Source organism: Bubalus bubalis, chromosome 1 (genome assembly GCF_019923935.1).
Source record: "Bubalus bubalis isolate 160015118507 breed Murrah chromosome 1, NDDB_SH_1, whole genome shotgun sequence".
NCBI classification, from domain to species: Eukaryota; Metazoa; Chordata; class Mammalia; order Artiodactyla; family Bovidae; genus Bubalus; species Bubalus bubalis.
Genome location: NC_059157.1, coordinates 40,017,451 through 40,037,467, shown reverse-complemented (window position 1 = coordinate 40,037,467; position 20,017 = coordinate 40,017,451). Strand labels below are relative to the sequence as shown.

Below are 20,017 nucleotides of genomic sequence, written 5' to 3'. Positions count from 1 at the left end.
CTTTTCCCTCATGTCTTTGCGTTTGACCCATTGAATCCTGCCTCTTGCATGGACAGCTACCACCCACCGAGACTCCTTTACCCTCTGCCCATCTACAGAGCCACAAACACTGCAATTTTTATTTTGTTCACATAGAGCACACATTCACTTGTCACATAGTAATGGTTAAAATGTAGCCATATCTTATTTTCTAGATCAGGAATCAAAGGCATAGGGAATTGATTGAAAGTCACATAAGTACTTGGTGTTATACCGGTACTCACATGATCTCACCTTTTCCAAATACATCACATGTTGTGTACCTATTGTATGTACTTACATGTACATATGTTACTGTCTATATTCACGCATGCTAAGTCGCTTCAGTCATGTCTAACTCTTTGCAACTCTTTGGGCTGTAGCCCATCAGGCTTCCCTGTCCATGGGATTCTCCAGGAAAGAATATGGAGTGGGTTGCCGTCCCCTTCTTCAGGGATCTTCCCGACCCAGGGATTGAACCCACATCTCTTATGTCTCCTACATTGGCAGCTGGGTTCTTTGCCAGTAGCACCACCTGTTTACTGATGGCGGTGGGGGAATCTCCAGAGCAGAAGCAGGAGCCATTGGGCAGCGACAGGGAAGGTGTTAACTGTCTTGCCCATGAAGCCATCATGGCTCAGCAGACCTAATTCAGCAAGAGATCGCTGTGCGGAACCCGCTGGTCTGGGTCCTACACAGATAGTGCACTGAGGATGACAACATCTGTCAACAGAAGGTCAAGGACCACCACAGAAAGCACTCCTACATCCGCAAGACCAGGGCTGGTGGAAACTGCTTCTATCGCGCTTTTGGATTCTCCCACTTGGAGGCATTGCTGGACGACAGCAAGGAATCGCAGCGGTTCAAGGCTGTGTCTGCCAAGAGTGAAGAGGACCTGCTGTCCCAGGGCTTCCCTGAGCTCACAACTGAGGATTTCCACCACACGTTCATGGACCTGAACGAGCGGGTGGAGAAGCAGACCTCAGTGGCCAACCTGCTGGTCTCCTTCAGTGACCAGAGCACTTTGGACCACCTGGTGATCTACCTGCGGCTGCTTCCCTCAGGCGACCTGCAGTGGAACAGCAAGTTCTTGGAGCACTGCATTGAGGGTGGGCAGACCATCAGGGAACTCTGCCAGCAGGAGGTGGAGCTCACGTGCAAGGGGGGCAGCCACATCCTCATCCTGGCTCTGGTGTCTCCAGCTGGGTAGAGGGCATGGACCGCGGCGAGGGTGGCACCACGCGCCCCCCCCCCCCTCCCCGAGGGCTCCAGCCCAAGGTCTGCCTTCTCTGCTGGCCTGGACACCAGGACACCCTCTACGAATAGGCCTGCCCTCCCCTCTGCCAGACGCTAGACGCCTACAGAGGGGTTCTCGTGGTCATAAATGATCATATTTCACTGCCCCACCCCCTTCCCTGTCACACGACCTTGCGTGTTTTATTAAAGGGTATGCTAGTAGCGATTTTTAAAAAAGCACTGGCACATTCATAGTGCTTTGCAATTCTCAAAGGACTTACAGATACCCTATCTCCTTTTACCTTCAATATAAGCCAGTGCATAAGGTGAACAGGACGGTATTGTACTTTCAAATTTGAGGAAACCTGTCTCTCCAGGAAAAGGGGTGGGATAGAGTGATTAGAAGAGGTTGCAAGCCTTGACTATGTGGTTGCAGTTCCAACAAGTGTATTTAGATTCCAGGTTTTCAGTTACCAGCATGTGGCCTCAGGTAAGTTGTCTATGCACTCCATGCTTCATTTATCTTATCCAAGCAAAACAAAGACCTGAAAAATGAGACTGAACCACTACACACATATTAGAATGGCCAAAATTCAGAACAGTGATGACACTGTGCTGGTGAGCAACAGGAAGTCTCATCCATTGGTGGGCGAACCCAGGATGGGATAATTATTTTGGAAGGCAGTTTGGCAGTTTCTTACACAACTGAAACATACTCTCATGTGATCCAGAAATCACAACCCTTGGTATTTACCCAAGCAAGTTGAAAATGAATGCTCACACAGAAGCCTGCCCATACGTGTTTACAGCAGTTTTATTCATAATTGTTAATTTCCAGAAGCAACCATGATGTTCTTCAGTAGGTGGTGAATGGATGAACAAATGTTGGTCATGCAGACAATGGACTAGTGTTAAACCCTAAAAAGAAATGAGTTATCAGGCTATGAAAAGATATGAAGGAAACTTACATGCATAATCTTAAGTGAAAAGTCAACATGAGAGGAAAACATACTGTCTGATTCCAATCATAGGACATTCTGGAAAAGGCAAACTTATTAAGACAGTAAAGACTGGTGGATGCCCGGGGTAGGATGGAGGGAGGGATCAATAGGTCATGCACAGAAGTGTTTAGGACAAAAAATTACTCTATATGACACTATAAGGATGGATATACATCATTATACAATTGTCTATAGACATAGAATGTACAATACTAAGAGGGAACCCTGATGTAAACTGTGAACTATGAACCCACGTCCTCTGCCTGCCTTTTGTCTGTAGAAAAACTTCAAAGAAAAAATTTAATTAGGAAAGTGAGAAAAATGCCAAAAGAAAGGAAAACAGTCAAGCAAGACAAAAAATAATAAAACTTTAGCCATGAAACAATCCAAAGAACTTTAGCTCCTCCTCAAGGACTGCACATAATATTCTGAGTCATGTCCTTTGAGCTGTTTTCCAGATTCTGAAGCCCCCACCAAGAAGATGAAGTTAACTGTGTGCTGCCCACAAGCACATCGGCCCCATACAGGCCCCAGGCTGGTTGGAACCAGAAGGTTGATGATGCGGACTCTCAATTACCTCACCACCAGCCAATCAGAAGAATGACCCGAGCTGACCACATGGGGATCCTTGAACACCGTAAGACACCTCACTACCTGCTCCAGAGGGGACACACAGCCTTGTGGGCATTAAGTTGATGTGTCCCCCTTGGCCTGACAAAGCAATCAAGCTACTTCTTTGTACTTCATGCAAAACTTGTCTCCATGATTCTCCTTGGCATCGTTGAGCAGAGGCTGAGTTTTGGCAGCAGTGTGGTGCGTCAGTGAGTTCCTGGGTTTTAAGGCCAGTCTCGCCTGGTGGGGCTGCTGACAATGCAGGAAGCCATGCATATGTGAGCACCGGGGCTACACAGGAAATCACTGTACCTTCCCCTGAATCTGCTGTGAATCAAAAACTGCTCTAAAAAAGTCTTTAAAAGTGAGGTTAAGAACCTGCAGCAGGGGTTATCATAAGGATTCAATTAAATGAGATATTTTATGAAATGCACTTGATCCATGGTAAGCCCCTCATCAGATCAGATCAGTCACTCAGTCGTGTCCGACTCTTTGCGACCCCATGAATCACAGCACGCCAGGCCTCCCTGTCCATCACCAACTCCCGGAGTTCACTCAGACTCACGTCCATCAAGTCAGTGATGCCATCCAGCCATCTCATCCTCTGTCGTCCCCTTCTCCTCTTGCCCCCAATCCCTCCCAGCATCAGAGTCTTTTCCAATGAGTCAACTCTTCGCATGAGGTGGCCAAAGTAATGGAGTTTCAGCTTTAGCATCATTCCTTCCAAAGAAATCCCAGGGCTGATCTCCTTCAGAATGGACTGGTTGGATCTCCTTGCAGTCCAAGGGACACTCAAGAGTCTTCTCCAACACCACAGTTCAAAAGCATCAATTCTTCGGCGCTCAGCCTTCTTCACAGTCCAACTCTCACATCCATACATGACTACAGGAAAAACCATAGCCTCGACTAGATGAACCTTTGTTGGCAAAGTAATGTCTCTGCTTTTGAATATGCTATCTAGGTTGGTCATAACTTTCCTTCCAAGGAGTAAGCGTCTTTTAATTTCATGGCTGCAGTCACCATCTGCAGTGATTTTGGAGCCCAGAAAAATAAACTCTGACACTGTTTCCACTGTTTGCCCATCTATTTCCCATGAAGTGATGGGACCGGATGCCATGATCTTAGTTTTCTGAATGTTGAGCTTTACCAACTTTTTCACTCTCCACTTTCACTTTCATCAAGAGGCTTTTGAGTTCCTCTTCACTTTCTGCCATAAGGGTGGTGTCATCTGCATATCTGAGGTTATTGATATTTCTCCCAGCAATCTTGATTCCAGTTTGTGCTTCTTCCAGTCCAGCATTTCTCATGATGTACTCCGCATATAAGTTAAATAAGCAGGGTGACAATATACAGCCTTGACCTATTCCCCTTCCTATTTGGAACCAGTCTGTTGTTCCATGTCCAGTTCTAACTGTTGCTTCCTGACCTGCATATAGGTTTCTCAAGAGGTAGGTCAGGTGGTCTGGTATTCCCATCTCTTTCAGAATTTCCCACAGTTTATTGTGATCCACACAGTCAAAGGCTTTGGCATAATCAATAAAGCAGAAATAGGTGCTTTTCTGGAACTCTCTTTCTTTTTCCATGATCCAGTGGATGTTGGCAATTTGATCTCTGGTTCCTCTGCCTTTTCTAAAACCAGCTTGAACATCAGGAAGGTCACGGTTCACATATTGCTGAAGCCTGGCTTGGAGAATTTTGAGCATTACTTTACTAGTGTGTGAGATGAGTGCAATTGTGCCGTAGTTTGAGCATTCTTTGGCATTGCCTTTCTTTGGGATTGGAATGAAAACGGACCTTTTCCAGTCCTGTGGCCACTGCTGAGTTTTCCAAATTTGCTGGCATATTGAGTGCAGCACTTTCACAGCATCATCTTTCAGGATTTGGAATAGCTCAACTGGAATTCTATCACCTCCACTAGCTTTGTTCACAGTGATGCTTTCTAAGGCCCACTTGACTTCACATTCCAGGATGTCTTGTTCTAGGTCAGTGATCACACCATTGTGATTATCTGGGCCATGAAGCTCTTTTTTCTACAGTTCTTCTGTGTATTCTTGCCATCTCTTCTTAATATCTTCTGCTTCTGTTAGGTCCATACCATTTCTGTCCTTTATTGAGCCCATCTTTGCATGAAATGTTCCATTGGTATCTCTGATTTTCTTGAAGAGATCTCTAGTCTTTCCCATTCTGTTGTTTTCCTCTATTTCTTTGCACTGATTGCTGAAGAAGGCTTTCTTATCTCTTCTTGCTATTCTTTGGAACTCTGCATTCAGATGCTTATATCTTTCCTTTTCTCCTTTGCTTTTTGCTTCTCTTCTTTCTCAGCTATTTGTAAGGCCTCCCCAGACAGCCATTTTGCTTTTTTGCATTTCTTTTCCATGGGGATGGTCTTGATCCCTGTCTCCTGTACAATGTCACGAACCTCATTCCATAGTTCATCAGGCACTCTATCTATCAGATCTAGGCCCTTAAATCTATTTCTCACTTCCACTGTATAACCATAAGGGATTTGATTTAGGTCATACCTGAATGGTCTAGTGGTTTTCCCTACTTTCTTCAATTTCAGTCTGAATTTGGCAATAAGGAGTTCACGGTCTGAGCCACAGTCAGCTCCTGGTCTTGTTTTTGCTGATTGTATAGAGCTTCTCCATCTTTGGCTGCAAAGAATATAATCAATCTGATTTCAGTGTTGACCATCTGGTGATGTCCATGTATAGAGTCTTCTCTTGTGTTGTTGGAAGAGGGTGTTTGTTATGACCAGTGCATTTTCTTGGCAAAACTCTATTAGTCCTTGCCCCTCATACATGGCAGCAATCAGTTCCCATCTCATGTATGCACAGAACCAGCTCACAACCTGTCACCTCCCTGAGGGCCTTTTACTCTCTTCTTTTCACAATGGATAATGTCTCTGTAACATCAGCCTAGTATATTTCAATTGCTCAATATGTATTAATATTTCCTTAGCATCTCTTAGGGACGGAGACATTCTGAAGGAAACAGAGAGGAGACACTCTGCAAAATCAGACACACACTTGTTTCTACTGTGGGAACGATGACACAGAGGGGCCAGAAACCACAGGCAGGGAGCGGTGAACTGGTCCTGGGGTTTGGCTGAAGCAAAGGAAAATGCTAAATGTAACGAAAATAATGTTTTGATGCACACTGGTTGCAATTTATGTTTTAAAAGATTATTTATTTTTTGTTTTGGGTGAAATTTGGGTATAGATGAGCATCCAAAATTTAATTTTAGAAAAACTGTAAACTGCTCAATAGGCACAGGAGCTTCTCATGTTATCAAAGATGGTACCCAAATGACATAGCACCAACATGTGGCTGGAAAGTTAAAGAGACCCACTGACTTATAAACCAGGAATTCTAGAGCTGAATGGGGCTTCTCAGGTGGCACTAGTGGTAAAGAGCCCTCTTGCCAATGCTGGAGACGCAAGAGTCATGAGTTCGATCTCTGGGTCAGAAAGATCCTCTGGAGTAGGAAATGGCAACCCACTCCAGTATTCTTGCCATGAACAGAGGAGTCCAGCAGGCTACAGTCCATGGGGTCACAAAGAGCTGGACACAACTGAGCGAATGCACACACACACGGGTACAGAATAAGGTGTCAGGCCCACACCGCCTCCCAGCCCTCTTCTTCATGGTCTTTCTTCTACATCAGTGAGCCAACATAACAGCACTTCTTCCTAAATTACTTTCACTGGATCCCCACTTCTCTATTAAGACTAAAAAGTCTACAAACAATGAATGCTGGAGAAGGTGTGGAGAAAAGGGAACCCTCCTACACTGTTGGTGGGAATGCAAACTCGTACAGCCACTATGGAGAACAGTGTGGAGATTCCTTAAAAAACTGGAAATAGAACTGCCTTATGACCCAGCAATACCACTGCTGGGCATACACACTGAGGAAACCAAAATTGAAAGAGACACGTGTATCCCAATGTTCATTGCAGCACTGTTTACAATAGCCAGGACATGGAAGCAACCTAGATGTCCATCAGCAGATGAATGGATAAGAAAGCTGTGGTACATGTACACAATGGAATATTACTCAGCCATTAAAAAGAATACATTTGAATCAGTTCTAATGAGGTGGATGAAACTGGAGCCTATTATACAGAGTGAAGTAAGCCAGAAAGAGAAACATCAATACAGTATGCTGCTGCCGCTGCTACTGCTAAGTCACATCAGTCGTGTCTGACTCTGTGTGACCCCATGGACGGCAGCTCACTAGGCTCCGCCATCCATGGGATTCTCCAGGCAAGAACACTGGAGTGGGTTGCCATTTCCTTCTCCACCAATACAGTATACTAACACATATATATGGAACTTAGAAAGATGGTAGCAAGGACCCTATATACGAGACAGCAAAAGACACACAGATGTTTAGAAAAGTCTTTTAGACTCTGTGGGAGAGGGCGAGGGTGGGATGATGTGAGACAATGGCAATGAAACATGTATATTACCATATGTGAAACAGATTGCCAGTCCAGGTTCGATGCATGACACAGGGCACTCACGGCTGGTGCACTGGGATGACCCAGAAGGATGGGATGGGGAGGGAGGTGGGAGGGGGGTTCAGGATGGGGGACACATGTACATCCATGGCTGACTCATGTCAATGTAAGGCAAAAACCACTACAATATTATAAAGTAATTAGCCTCCAATTAAAATAAATTAATTTAAAAATATATCCCCCCCCCCCCAAAAAAAAAAGACTAAATTCATCTATGTGACTGGGACAGTCTATCTCTGGCTCAGCCTTGACCCAATGTCACCCATCTTGATTTGTTCAAGGAAAGCTGAGATGGATGCTCCCCTGTTCCTCCCCACAACCTTTGGCCTGAGCATCCCCACATTAGGGGAAAGTGGGTCAACAGCTGTAAATATATTTGTTATCATTTTTAAACTGAAGTATAGTTGACTTACAATGTTGTATCATTTTCTGCTAAATACAGCAAGGTGACGAGGTTACACATATGTTTTAAAGATACTGTCACTAAGAGCTATTGTTGTTCTTTGGAATCTATTATTTCCAGTGGTCCAGAGTTTTAAAATTGAATTTCATTTCAAATTTAATTCAGAACAACAGGTTAAAAGCTAAAGAAAGTAAGAAGCAAATACATACTTTGAGTCAAATAAAAATCCATTCTTCAACAGTAAATACATGGATAATGCTGGACTTTCACAATGTCTAAAACTAACTCATTACTTCAATATGTGTAAAGAATTGCATGAGGAAAACACACCTTTCTTTCAAAGTACCCCAAAAAGTTGAAGTAGACATGAGAAATCTGACTCCTGCTGTAGAAACAGTGGTTCCAAACTGCAAAACAGCTCATGTCAATTTCACGAAGAATGGTAACAGGTGATAATTCATCTGAGGCCATAGCCTAAGTGATCCAGAGGGGTCACAAAAGAAATGTACTCCTCAAGTCAATTATTCTTCTTCCTACTCAATCCCACTACTTCTCCCACCGTTAATATATTTCTTTCCTAATCACCAAAACTTTGACTTTTAATCTCTCCTCATCTCTCTTTCTCTCTTTTAACTATTTTAACATTTTCCCTTTTTTGACAGCTTCCCTTCACTTTCCAACAGATAGCCTTAACTGCCAGAATATGAAAGCAAAGTACTTTGCTGAGTAAATCTGCTTGCTAAATTCAGGTTGCTTTTCCCTGTGTATGACCCACATTGATTTTTTCCCTTCTGACAGACAGTGGAGTTGGATTGAAAAGAGATTTTCACTACTCTTCCAAAGAAACATCCCACAGGAAATACATCTGTTAGTTCCTTACCATTGGTATATATGGAGGAAGTGGAGTAACCTAATTTGAAAAGATAGTTAATATAAAACCGACCATTTTTTTTCTTTTAGGACAACTGCGAGACATCTGGGCTGGCTGCCACCCCTCATCCATCTCTGTGTGCCGTGCCTACTGGTCCGCCTGAAACAGCAGATCATCGGTGGCCACACCCCATTCTGTCTCACTTTGTAATTAGTAAATTTGACACTTTAGAGAAGTTTTTGAACCACAGAAACCTTGAGGAGAGAGTGCAGAGAGGTCTCATGCATACCCTGCCTTCAGATAAGCACAGCCTTGCCCATCAGCAACACCCTGTCACAGCCGATGAACCTACATGGGCACATCATCATCACCGAGTCCACAGCGTACATTAGGGCTCTTGGAGTGGTGTGTTCTATCAGTTCAGTTCAGTTCAGTTCATTGCTCAGTCATGTCCAACTCTGAAACTCCACAGACTGCAGCACACCAGGCCTCCCTATCCGTTACCAACTCCTGGACTTGGTATCTGTACAACTCATGTCCATCAAGTCGGTGATGACATCCAATCATCTCATTCTCTGTTGCCCCCTTCTCCTCCTGCCTTCAATCTTTCCCAGCATCAGGGTCTTTTCCAATGAATCAACTCTTTGCATCAGGTGGCCAAAGTATTGGAGTTTCAGCTTCAACATCAGTCCTTCCAGTGAATATTCAGGACTGATTTCCTTTAGGATGGACTGGTTTGGTCTCCTTGCAGTCCAAGGGACTCTCAAGCGTCTTCTCCAACACCACAGTTCCAAATCATCAGTTCTTCAGCACCCAGCTTTCTTTATGTGCCAACTCTCACATACATACATGACTACTGGAAAAACCATAGCTTTGACTTTTTGGACCTTTGTTGGCAAAGCAATGTCTCTTTGGAAAAGCAATGGCTCCTCTCCTGCTTGGCTGCACATAGAGAGCCCCAAGCCTGCACCACTTGTGATGATTCCCGTCTGCCAATGTGCAGGAGGCAAGCGACCTCTGTTAGAAGAAAATCGTGACTCTTATTCTCAGTAATTGCTTGTTGGCTACTGATCTGGAAGCTACAGATGGCAGCACAGGTGAGTTCTTGGCTAGTGGCCACCATTCCCAAGTGTGCATCTGGCCTCCCAACTCCTGTGCTATTTTCAACAATGGTGAGAGTACTTTCTGTGTTAATGTACATTCTATGGGTTTGGGTTATGGTAATGCACATCCTATGGGTTTGGACAAATGGACTGTGACATGTACCCACCAAGACAGGATTGTACAGGTAGTTTCACCAGCTAACATCCTCTGTGCTCCACCTGTTCATCCCTCCCTCCCCAAGCCCCTGCCCACCACCTATCTTTACTAATGTCTCCATAGTACTGTTTTTCTCCAGAATGTCCTAAAATTGGAATCATACGGTACATAGCTTTTTTCAGATTGGCTTCTTTCATGTTGTAATATGTATTTGCGTTTCCTCCATGTCTTTTCGTGGTTTGGCAGCTCCTCTCTTTCGAATGCTGACTAGTATTTCACTGTCCCCATTCTTTCTCTCATAGGTCTCTAACCCATCCCTGTCTGCCAGAATCCCCAGAAGCTGGTGGAAACCAAGAACAGCTCCACTGCACACAACTGTTCCCCTCAAACAGTGGGGGTCAGAGCCAACGTCTATTAGGTTTTCATTGTGTATTTTAAGTGGAACTGTGGGGTGGAAATGAAAGACAACCCTTTCTATTAGAACACAACATTCATTTGCATTATTTTCTTCCATTCCCACCTGAAATCTGGCATGTAGATATGATACATACCACTAACAAGGCTCAAGGGACATGACTGGATAGTGGCCACTGGGGGTCTGAGTTCAGGTCTTCACCTGCATGATGCTTCCCAACCTGCAACACTGCCTCTCTCTGCCTCTCACTACTTCTCTGCACTGTTCTGGCTGTGTGTAACTCTTTGGGCTTCCTAGCTGGCTCAGTGGTAAAGAACCCATCTGGCAATGCAGGAGATGTAAGAGACACAGGTTTGATCCCTGGGTGGGGAAGACCCCCTGGAGGAGGAAATGGCAACCTGCTCCAGTATCCTGGGATTCCAGGAAATCCCATGGTCAGAGGAGCCCAGCAGGCTACAATCCATGGGGTCCAAAAGAGTCAGACAAGTCTGAGCATGCATGCATGCGCACATACACACATACACACACACACACACACACATATACGGACACACACACACACACACACACACACACTAGTCTTTAGAAGAGGCTGTAAGAGCAAGGACACAGACTGCAGAGCTCTGCGGGTTCATGGAGCCTCTGCATGTCTGATACTGTAGGGAGTTTTAAGCAGAGGGGCACTTTTCTGTTTATTTTCTAGGTTTCCTCTGGATTTCAATTATCCAAGATATTCCCATATCACGTATGGATGTGAGAGTTCGACTATAAAGAAAGCTGAATGCTGAAAAATTGATGCTTTTGAACTGTGGTGTTGGAGGGACTCTTGAGAGTCCCTTGGACAGCAAGGAGATCCAACCAGTCCATCCAGAAGGAAATCAGTCCTGAATATTCATTGGAAGGACTGATGCTGAAGCTGAAGCTCCAATACTTTGGCCACCTGATGCGAAGAACTGACTCATTGGAAAAGACCCTGATGCTGGGAAAGATTGAAGGCAGGAGGAGAAGGGGACAACAGAGGATGAGATGGTTGGATGGTATCACCGACTCAACAGACATGAGTTTGAGTAAGCTCCGGGAGTTGGTGACAGACAGGGAGGCCTGGCGTGCTGCAGTCCATGAATCACAAGGAGTAGGACACTACTGAGCGACTGAACTGAACTGAACTGAACTGCCAGAAAAGTTAGAGGTGGGGGTGTCTGTTTAGAGGATGATATAAAAAGCACAAGTAGGCTTGGGCTTCTTAAACTTAGGGCTCCAAGATTTGACTCCTGGATTTTAGGGGCAAATATATTTTAGTATCTGACTAGCAAGATCAGTCAATTTGCAATTTTCACAAAATCGTTGTTTCTCAAATTCTTCTGAGTACAACAAGCAGATGTCCATAAAATATACAACTTCCCGGGTTCCTACCCTGAAAGTTCACAATCAGCAGGTCTTGGAGGCAGCCTGGGGCTGGGGAGGTAGATATTAAGTACTCTGTTTATCTTCAGCATCAGAAACTCTAAGAAGCAGTATTATAAACAATACCACACCTACAAGGACACCTGGAGAACGCAAATCAGATCAATGCAATCCAGAAACAACCAGCCCCCTCCATCTATGGTTGCGAGTTGCTGCCACTCAGCTCGTAAAGACTCAGAGGGATGACACTTTTTGCAGAGGCAAGAGTCAGAAATGGAGTCAGTGAGGCTTGTCTCCTGTTTGGCTGCACACAGCGAGACCTGAGCCCACCACGGGGAAGCCTCCTGCACCACCTGTGACGATTCCCTTCCACCCACGTGCAGGTGGAAAGCAACAACCTCTGTTAAAAGAAAATCGTGACTCTTATCTTCAGTAATTGCTTGCTGGCTACTGATCTGGAAGCTAAAGATGGCAGCACAGGTGAGTTCTTGGCTAGTGCCCACCATTCCCAAGCGTGCATCTGGCCTCCCAACTCCCATGCTATTTCCTACACAGGTGAGAGTACCAAAGTACTGACCACCTCCCCCAAGCATAAAAATCTCCCCAGCTCCCTCTTGGAAGGACAAAATGTCACCTTTGTAAAATGACAAGTGTTGTGAACCAAATGGTTGCATTTCAAAACTAAATTTTAGGTGCTTTTAACATCTTATGAGAAATCAGGAGCCAACCTATTTTTTGATACATGAGATGGTGATGTTCATCTGCTCATCGTTATCATATGGAGACACACATGGTCAAGAAAGGAATTCGTGGAAAGACGGCCCCAGCCAGAGGAAATCCAACTGCACACACCTCCTCAAGGATGCAAGATGTAGTGTGATTGGCAAACACACACCAAGCCACACCAGTTCCAGTAAGAGCTTTGCTCTGATTTGTATTATAGTCATGCTAAATAATTTTATAGTTTTTCAAATTTGTATTTTATATTGGAATATCGTTGATTAACAATGTTGTGGTAGTTTTTCAAGTGTAGAGACAAGTGGTTTAGCTACGTGTGCGTGTGTACTCGGTCACGTCCAACTCTTTGCAACCCCATGGACTATAGCTCACCAGCTCCTCTGTCCATGGAATTCTCCAGGCAAGAATATTGGAGTGGGTTGCCATTCCCTTTCTCCAGGGGATCTTCCTGACCCAGGAATCGAACCCACATCTCCTACATTGCAGGCAGATTCTTTTCTGTCTGAGCCACAGAGGGTTCAGATATATTAAATTCTTTTTGTTGTCTAGGTTAAAAATAAGCCCCCAAAAATCTACATCAGGCATAAAAGAATGGTCTGCATGACAATAACAATGGTTTCAGCAATTAATTCTCTCTTAAGGAACTAAGACATTGAAATGACTTTCAACCCTGACATGAGCACCTTTCACTACCCTGATGGCCAGACCAAACTAGAATTGGAACTTGCCCCACCAGAATTGGGGGCTTCCCTCATAGCTCCAGTATTCTTGGGTTCCCCTGTGGCTCAGCTGGTAAAGAATTGCCTGCAATGCAGGAAACCTAGGTTAGATCCCTGGGTTGGGAAGATCCCCTGGAGAAGGGAAAGGCTACCCACTCCAGTATTCTGGCCTGGAGAATTCCATGGACTCGCAAAGAGTCTGACACAACTGAGGGACTTTCACTTTCACTTTCCACCAGAATTGGAACTGGCTCTTTCAGATGGACACCAAAGTCTCTCCTGGAATCACACATCAGCAGGTTCAACACCCAGCCCGTACCCATCATTTCTATGTCTGCCACTATGACCAGGATATTGACCTTTCTGAAGAGGAATTATCTCCATCCTTACCACTTCAGAGGACTTTCCTTCCTAATTCTGACTCATCTTTCATAACTTTCTATTTTGACCTTTATTTTCCTATTGTTAGCAGACATCCATCTTAAGTCTTTTTTGCATGTTTACAGTGCTGCTTCTGTTGTGTGTGTGTGTGTGTGTGTGTGTGTGTGTCTGTGTGTTTTGCCTTGAGGCATGTGGAATCTAAGCTCCCCACCAGGGATCGAACGCCCAACCTGGCACTGGAAGGTGTGGTCCCAGCCACTGGACCCCCAGGGAAGCTGGCGGACACTCTTCTAATGTCTGCGTCTTTCCCCTCTCTGACATATGAACTGAAGCATGGAAAACACTGACCGCATATTACATTTACAGCTCCCAGTACTTGAGACAAATTTACTTCTAATCCCACATAATTGAAGGCCAGGGAAAAATGCAAACATAGTAATCCCTCACATCAGTAGACACGCAATCAATTTTTAATCACTATTATTTCAACAACTTTCCTTCACAGTCCTTGACATCCTTGGCTTCTGAGTCAACCCAGGTAGCATTTATTAATATTATATAAAGACCAGGACCATTTAGGAGAAGGCAATGGCACCCCACTGCAGTACTCTTGCCTGGAAAATCCCATGGACAGAGGAGCCTGGAAGGCTGCAGTCCATGGGGTCGCTGAGGGTTGGACACGACTGAGTGACTTCACTTTCAATTTTCACTTTCATGCACTGGAGAAAGAAATGGCAACCCACTCCAGTGTTCTTGCCTGGAGAATCCCAGGGACGGGGGAGCCTGGTGGACTGCCGTCTATGGGGTCGCACAGAGTCGGACATGACTGAAGTGACTTAGCAGCAGCAGGAGGACCATGTATCCGCATGATGCTTCACATTGCCTTCACTATTTGGGCTTCAAAATCTATCATTTCCACCAAACTTTAACAATTAAATGTCCCAACACTTCTTTGGATTTTTTCATAACCCATCTCAATCTTGGTCCTTACCACCATCCAAAAACCCTTGAATGTCTGTAGATACCTCTCTGTTGATACTACATGCACACGCACACACACAGTTACACACGCAGCATATATAGTTTGTTTTACCTCTTCAGGGCCTCCATTTTTACGCCCGTTGCCTACCTTCTACCTGCTCAGGCTTGGCCCCCCTCCATCCTCAGGCACTGCTTCCAGCTCTATTGTTTCAGCTCCTGGCTCCCCGGCACCTTTGACGGCAGAGCCAGATTAACTTTCTTCATTGCTAAGCACTGCATGCTTGAGTTGCAAATGGCTCACACATCTCAAAGAATATGCCTTGAATAAAAGTAGGTGCCAAAAAAGCCACAGTGGGGTGGAGCCTAAGATGATAACATGGGAAGATATTCCAGTAGAACTTTCTTCTGTGTAGAAAATACTTGTTGACTCTTTAGCATCATACAAATAAGCACTAGATGCAATTAAATGAGTGACTTCACGAGGGAGAAAGAGAGGACAATTCGGATCACAATGAAAAAAGTCCTTTTTGGAAAAGGGCAGCTGAAAGATTTTATTTTCTTCAGCCTCCTCTTCCCCTCCTCCCATAAATCTCTAGGGTTTCTGTGTTCAAAGGCTCCAAGCTACCACCTGCCACCTTTGATCAACCTCAGGGCCTCTTGAGTGCTGCTTCAAAAACCACTTGACTGTTCTGGCTCCCAGAACACTCCATGGCCGCTCCGCTTCCCTTCTTCAAGTTTACTTCCAAATAATACTTTGATGAGGAGTTATTACTTCTTCTACAGCCAGCTCTCTGAACTACAGAAAAACACGACAAGAATTTGTCTCTGTCCATCACTGGAGAATATTCCCATTTTTCACGCCCTTTAACACACTTGGGTTCTCATGTCAAAACTTACATTACTCACAGAGTAAGATAGAGGGCTTCTGGGGCTTTGCTTTTAGGATTTTTTGCTTGTTTGTTTCTGATTTTACATCTGTGCTTCTTCCTGAAACATGAGGGTCACTTCTGAGGTTTGCTGATCCAGCCCAACCCTCTGCCATTTGTTCTGACCTCAATCATAGAACAAAGGAGACCATTAAGGCAGGAGCAAACCATCATTTCTGGTTTCCATTCATTCAATAATGACATATTTTAAGAGCATGTTTGTTTACTAACTTGTCGATATGATACTAGTAGTAAGTCAGCTTTTGTTCTTCCTGTACCAATAAAAGTATTGACAAAAACTAATCTATTTTTACTAACATAATAAAATTCTGGTACTTGCCTCAAGGAGAGTTTTCGACCAGCATACACTTCTACACTGAAATGAAATATGAAGATATAGAAATGTACTGTTCTGGTTAGACTGGCAGAGAAGGGGATTTCTGTTCAGGGATTTAAGTTACTCAAAACAGAAGGCAAAGTTTTACTAAGAGCTTCAAGCAATCACATAGTTCTGTTTAGTCCCAGTAGGGATGCACTGGAATAAAGGAATTAAAGGACATGTCGGTTCCCCATTATTAAATTTGAATTTAGCACTGGTCATTGTCCTGTGTATGTGCTAACAGGATCTCTCCATCAGGGTGCTAATAAATTATTCACAGGTTCACATAAGTATTTATTGTTCTCTTATGATATGCCAGGCACTGTTATAAGTCCTGAGTATACAATGGTGAACAAGACAAAGTCTCTGCTCTCAGGGAATTTACCTTCCCTTTGGGGAGATAGAGAAGATAAAGGAGAGAGAAGGATAAGAAGACAAAGAGGGGAGTTCCCTGGTTGCCCAGTGGTTAAGACTCCATGCCTCCAAAGCAGAGGACACAGGTTCAATCCCTGGTTGGGGAAGTCCAGCATGCCGTGTGATGTGGCCAAAATAATAATAGTAAAGAAGGCAGAGTGGGTAAAGCCGGCAATTTTACAGCAGCTCAGAGAAAGCCTCTCTGATATGCAGCATTTAGTAAAGACCTGGAGAGAGCAAGTGAATGCACTGTAGGTTTAGCTGAGCAAAGAGCAAGCCAGCAGAGACCCAGCAGGTGCAGAGGTCCTGAGGCAGGAGCATCCCTGCCTGGCTGGAGGGGCCAGTGTGCCAGAAAGGAGCTGGTCAAGGCAGAGGAGGAGGAGGAAAGGAAGCCGTGGGCGTCAGAGCAGTAGAAGGACCGGGGGAAGCAAGTATGACCTCTGAGAAAAGACGCATGGCGCTCCGGTCTGTTCCTCCACCTTCTAGCACATCCAGTGAGAAAAGAACTAACAGATGAATCTGAAGGCGAGATCACACCATCTTCTGCTTCTCAATAATTCAAGAAATATCCACTGTATTCGAATGGAAGAGTTAAATCCTAAAGCCTAAACTATTAGTTTCCTTTTAATGTACTTTAACATTATTATTTGGGTGAACTCCAGGAGTTGGTGATGGACAGGGAGGCCTGGCGTGCTGCGATTCATGGGGTCACAAAGAGTCGGACACGACTGAGCAACTGAACTGAACTGATTGTATCCAATTCAATTCTGTAATCCCAAAGCTAAAACAGTATCTTACATGTGCTTAGAATCCAATAAATATTATTCAAAAGAAGAAAGAACAAAGAAGAAAGATGTGTATACTAGGAAGAAGCAGCTAAGATTGCCGGAAGAAATATCAATAGCCTCAGATATGCAGATGACACTACCCTTATGGCAGAAAGTGAAGAAGAACTAAAGAGCCTCTTGATGAAAGTGAAAGAGGAGAGTGAAAAAGTTTGATTAAAGCTCAACATTCAGAAAATGAAGATCATGGCATCCGGTCCCATCACTTCATGGGAAATAGATGGGGAAACAGTGGAAACAGTGGCAGACTTTATTTTGGGGGGCTCCAAAATCACTGCAGACTGTGACTGCAGCCATGAAATTAAAAGATGCTTACTCCTTGGAAGAAAAGTTATGACCAACCTAAACAGCATGTTAAAAAGCAGAGACATTACTTTCCCAACAAAGTCTGCCTAGTCAAGGCTATGGTTTTTCCAGTGGTCATGTATGGATGTGAGAGTTGGACTATAAAGAAAGCTGAGCACTGAAGAATTGATGCTTTTGAACTGTGGTGTTGGAGAAGACTCCTGAGAGTCCCTTGGACAGCAAGAAGATCCAACCAGTCCATCCTAAAGGAGATCAGTCCTGGGTGTTCATCGGAAGGACTGATGCTGAAGCTGAAGCTCCAGTACTTTGGCCACCTGATGTGAAGAACTGACTCATTTGAAAAGACTCTGATGCTGGGAAAGATTGAAGGCAGGAGGAGAAGGGGATGACAAAGGATGAGATGGTTGGATGGCATCACTGACTCAATGGACATGAGTTTGAGTAAACTCTGGGAGTTGGTGATAGACAGGGAGGCCTGGTGTGCTGTGGTTCATGGGGTCGCAAAGAATCGGACGTGATTGAGTGATTGAACTGAACTGAGAAGCTAAGATTACCAGGTTTCACTACAGAGAGTATCAAAAGGTCTACCTCACCCCTCTTAGTGTAGATGCAGTTCTAATTATAACACGATGCCCTACTTGTTAAGAGAAACAGGAATTCTTATTTAAGACATAAGGAAGTATTCCTAAAATCTCTTATTTCAAAAGTAGTCAGATACTTTTGATACTTAGATCAAAAGTAATTTGATACAAATGGTGTCCTCATGACTAGCAGATATCATGTTATTAATTACTATATTTTCTTTTTAAAGAAATAGATATATAATGTTTTAATTTTTATATAAGAATGCTTTCTTGGGTGACAGATATTTGGGCTCACTTCATGGATGTGGATTGTACCAAACTCCTAGTCAATAAATTTCATTTCATTCTCAATGGTACTTGGCATTTATTCCAAAAATCTCCCACTTGACGCTTCTAAACGGTTTTACAAGGCACTTAGTTTTCACCAAAATCATCTTCCCAAATTGTAATTGGTACTCTAAATCCTATGGCTTTCAAAGAGTTTAAAAATAGGAGGTTAAGTGTGTTTCAGTCCCTGGGTAGAAGATTATTGTTAGTCTGCCTAAATATAAATGGTACCCACTGCTTCTCTCTCAACGACTCGGAAGTTGCTGATGTCCTAGGAGGCCCGTTGGTTACAAGATCCACATCCTTCTGTTAGCTTGTGAAGGTGACTTCGGAAGGATCCCGAGATGGTTACAGTAAAATACACAGAACCAAACAAAAATGCATTTGAACTGTGATGCACGTTGCACTTGAACTAACAGCAAATGTGAAGGAGTGTCACTGAGTCTTTAAACGGATGCTGTGCTCACCAGTCTCACACATCACACCCACGTAACTGGCGAGCACTGTCGTCACGGCCTTCCGCCACATCTCTCGACGAGCTGTGTGCACTTTGGGTAGAAAACTGGTGACGGTAGTTCTCTTTCCTGATGCACGTGTATGTGTTATTTGGGGTAATAATTTAGACACTGTTAAAAGACTGAGCCCTTTTAAGTCCTCTCCCAGATTTGTAGTCAGAGGAAAGTACAGCTATTGGAAGACTTGGCGCCTGGCCTTGCTCTAATCATCTGGAGCAAAATGTGTCCTATGTTACAGCAGAGGGGAACACGGCATCTGCAGGTAACACCTGTCAACAACACTGACCTGATTTCCAGGTTGCAGCGTATCCAGAGAGCCTGCCCGTGTCACCACCCTGTGCTAACTTTAGAACTCGGTCTGGAGCCGATACAGTCCTTCACAGGTATGCTATTTTGTTGTATCACAAACGGAGTAACTACACTGCATCCTAGCTAGCTAATTTGTCTAATAACAGAAGGCTATTTTGAACACACTAAATGAGCTCTACAGACTACAGCATTTACTTTCTTTTCCATAAGAAACAGAGATATCATGGTCCTAAGGAAGAGGCCACAGAATTCCCTGAACTCTCTTAGAATTTCCCCTATATTGCTCTCTCTCATGATAATCATTTTTAAAAGGATCAGAAAGAGAAAATAAAGAGGATATACCTTAAAATACCTCTAAAGGTCCTGAAAATGTTGTTTTCCAGTCTTTGCTAATTTGAGGAAAAATTCTAAGTTAAAGTCCTAATTTCCTGGGGTACTGGAAGATGAATCTATTTAATACTGTGAAGGAAAAAAGGAAGGGAGGGAGGGAGGGGAGAAAAGAAGATAAATATTCTAAGACCTAAAGAGAGGTTATTCAGCTCTAGGCTATCAAATTATTTCAGTCTGTATTTTGTTACCAAATATCTGCTTCTCAACTACAGCCCTGCCCATTATCCTCATATACAAACAAAAAGTGTGTATGTGTATACATTGTCCCTCTTTCAGTTCTGTGATTACAAGTTTAATGTATTTGGACTACAGAAGAATTTTTAGATAAAAGTCACATAGACCTTAAAATTATAAACATTAAAATGACTTTGTAATACTTCAGAAATGCTAAAATGGGGAAAATATATATATATATTCCATCAATTGAGCACAACAGATAATTGGCATATTAAGAAAATGA

General features: G+C 43.8%; 1 pseudogene; it reads left to right on the top strand.

Annotated features, from left to right (window-relative positions):
* The first annotated feature begins 563 nt into the window (after positions 1 to 563).
* On the top strand, positions 564 to 1,344 carry LOC102405229 (annotated as a pseudogene).
* Positions 1,345 to 20,017: the final 18,673 nt, after the last annotated feature.